The 3,169-nt window shown below is 42.4% G+C and overlaps 1 pseudogene; it reads right to left on the bottom strand.

The window, feature by feature from the left end:
- Positions 1-434: 434 nt before the first annotated feature.
- LOC102838803 lies at positions 435-1,989 on the bottom strand (annotated as a pseudogene).
- Between the last annotated feature and the right edge of the window lie 1,180 nt (positions 1,990-3,169).

Below are 3,169 nucleotides of genomic sequence, written 5' to 3'. Positions count from 1 at the left end.
ATGATATATTTTGGATGGCTTAGACTCTTTGTGAAGATGCTGTTGTTATGTGCCTTTGAATTGGTTCCAAGTCATAGCAACCCTACATAATACAGAATGATAGGTTGCTGGGCTCTCTGCCATCCTTACACTAGTAGTTTTTAAACTCATAGTTGCAGTCATTGTGTCAATCTATCACACATTTTTCACTAATTCTCTACTTTACTTTTTTTTAAAATTTTTTTTATAGAAAGCCCTTTATAAATAAATTTTCGAACGGAGAAAAGACACATGACTAGAGCACCTGGTCCTTGAAGGCCGAGCAGAGCGCGAAGTATCCTGGTCTTCACTGACTCTGCAGTGGCTACGCCGTCAGCTTTTTCAGGAGTGCCTCCACTCCCTTGCTCCTGTGCTTGGTCTTCTCCAGTGTGGAACCAGGCTCTGGAGTCCGGCTCTCACTCTGTGCGCCATTTCCTGATCAGCGCTTTGGAGGAGGCTGGCACCAGCACACACGCGGACTTGTCCAGCACCATCTCCTGGGTGTGTCCCTGCAAGTGGCTTAACAGAGTCAGGGAGATGGCCTCCAGGAGCTCCCGCCGCCAGGTCTGGGACTCTTTCTTACTGTGTGCATTCCCATTACCTCTCTGCAGAACCTCTGATCTCTCGGACCGTGTGTGCAGGATCTCTAGGGCTCAGTAAGTACAGCAGGACCTTCCTTCCATACTTGTCATTTACTATGTTAGTCAGGGAGCTGATAAGTTCCGAGACGATGATCTGCTTCATGAGCTTCATGTCATCGATACAATCAAAGGCTGCCAGTAACACCAGGTGGGAGTATTGGCCATTAGCCACTTTTTCAACATAAGTTTTCATCGTGTTAACAATAACTTTCCTATCCTTGGGGGTGCCGTGCCAAAGACAGTGCATGGCCACGTGTACGCTGTCGTGCGTGTGGGCCAGGTACACCACCGCTTCTGAGATGGCTTCGATTATTTCCAATCTCAGTTTTGGGGTACGTAGGTAAAGAAGTCCACGAACACGTGTACCAATGAGTGCTTGATCACAGCTTCCTTTTGGGCTGTGAGCGTTAGAATCTATTGCGTTTTGTCCATTATGAGCTCCAGTTTTGTGGACTGTGCCTCCAGGACTCTGTCCAGGGTGGGGTGGTCTGCTGACTTGTAGAGCTGGAAGGCGTTCGTTCTCCTAGAGCTCCTCGGATAGCAGGTTCCGCTGCTTCAGGACAGCCCTGTCATTGTAGGCATACTCCACGATGGCCGAGGCCTCTGCGTGCCACAACAGCTTCCTGACGTGGCCTCGGAAACTGCAGAGGATCTCCTCAATCTGTGGTTTGCTCCCATACATGCGGAGCTGCTTAACAACATTTCTGAAATATTTGGCTTTACTCAGTTCAACCAAATTATCTCGCAGTTCTTTGAAGACCTTGCTCCTTGCTCTGGTGCTGAAGGTCGCACTGGATCACACGCGTGGAGTCATGGGCAAAGGCAACCGTCTTGATTTTCCTTCGAATCAACTTCTGCAGGTCACTCATTAACTTTACTCTCTTTTCTTTGTCACAGTCTTTTCTTCTCAACAGCTCCCAGTGCTTTGCCCAGTTGGTTTTGTCACTGAGCTGCCGGCTCTGCTTCAGTTCTTTCTTCTTCTTTTTGAAATCGTCCCATTTGGGTTTCTTGGTGGCAGATTCTGATGATTCATCACTTTTGCTGTCTGGCTGGAACTTTCTTCTCTTGTTGAATTGATTGGGCTGCGGGAACTTGCCCTTTGCTGCTTTGTCTCCTTGATGCTTACTCTTGAACTGTTTCACAGTGTTCTTCCTAGGTTTTGTGGCACTTTCCTCAAAGTTCATAGATACGATTTATGTCCACCATCCTTAACAAGTTACCTTGGGAACGTCTTTGAAGAACCAGAACCACCGCTTTTATGAAATCGGGGTTTTCCCTTTGAGGGCTTTGTGCCATTTCCCAGGAATTTCTTTTTCCCTTTTATTCCCATCACAGCAACTTGCACACGTGGGGCTCTACTTTACTCTTTCTCATTAATTCTCTACTTTACCAAGCATGATATCCTTCTCCAGGGACTGTCCCTTCTGATAACATGTTCACAGTAAGTGATATGAAGTCTTGCCATCTTGTTTGTAAGGATCATTCTGGCTGTACTTCTTCTAAGACATATTTGTTCATTCTTTTGGTAGCTCTTGCTACCAAATATTCTTTGCAATATCAATATTCTTTGCAAACATCATAATTCCAAGGCATACATTATTTGATTTTCTTTTTTTATTGTCCAACATGGACTTGAGGTAATTGAAAAGACCATGGCTTAGGTCAGGGGCACTTTAGTCCTCAAAGTGACGTTTTTGTGTTTTAATACATAAAGAGGTCTTCTGAAGCAGATTTTTCCAATGTAATATGCCATTTGATTTCTTTATTGCTGCTTCCATAGGCATTGATTGTGGATCCAAGTAAAAGGAAATTCTTGTCAACGTCAGCCTTTTTCCATTTATCATGATATTATTTATTGTTGTGTGAATTTTAATTTCTTTATGTTGAGGTATAAATCTGAAGGATAGTCTTTTGTCTTCATCACTAAGGACTTCAAATCCTCTTCACTTTCTGCAAGCAAGGTTGTATCCTTTGTATGTCACAGGTTGTTAGGGAGTTTTCCTCCAACCTTATGTCATCTTCTTCTTCATATAGTCCAACTTCTCTGACTGCTCAGCATACAGACTAAATCAGTATGGTGAGAGGATATAAGCTTGACACACATCTTTTCAGATCTTAAACCATGTAGTATTCCTTTGTTCTGTTCAAACATTTGTCTGTTGTTCTGTGTACAACTTTCACATAATTAAGAATTCTGGAATTTCTGTTTTTAACAAAGTTAGATATAATTTGTTATAATCCATATAGTCATATGCCTTTGTGTAGTCAATAAAATATACATAAATATCATTCTGGTATTCTTTGCTTTTAGTCATCATTCATTTGACTTCAGCAATGATATCCCTCATTCCATAGCATTTTTTGAATCTAGCTTGGATTTCATTTAGTTCATTGTAGATTTATGGCATGTGATATTAATAATATTGTTTGATAATTTCCACACTCTGTTGGATCACCTTTCTTTGGAATGAGCACAAATACGGATCTCTTCCAGTTATGCAACCAAGTAG

This window comes from Chrysochloris asiatica, unplaced genomic scaffold, assembly GCF_000296735.1.
Source record: "Chrysochloris asiatica unplaced genomic scaffold, ChrAsi1.0 scaffold00036, whole genome shotgun sequence".
In the NCBI taxonomy this organism is placed as follows: Eukaryota; Metazoa; Chordata; class Mammalia; order Afrosoricida; family Chrysochloridae; genus Chrysochloris; species Chrysochloris asiatica.
Note: the sequence above shows the minus strand (reverse complement) of the source record. Positions and strands in the feature narration are given on the sequence as shown.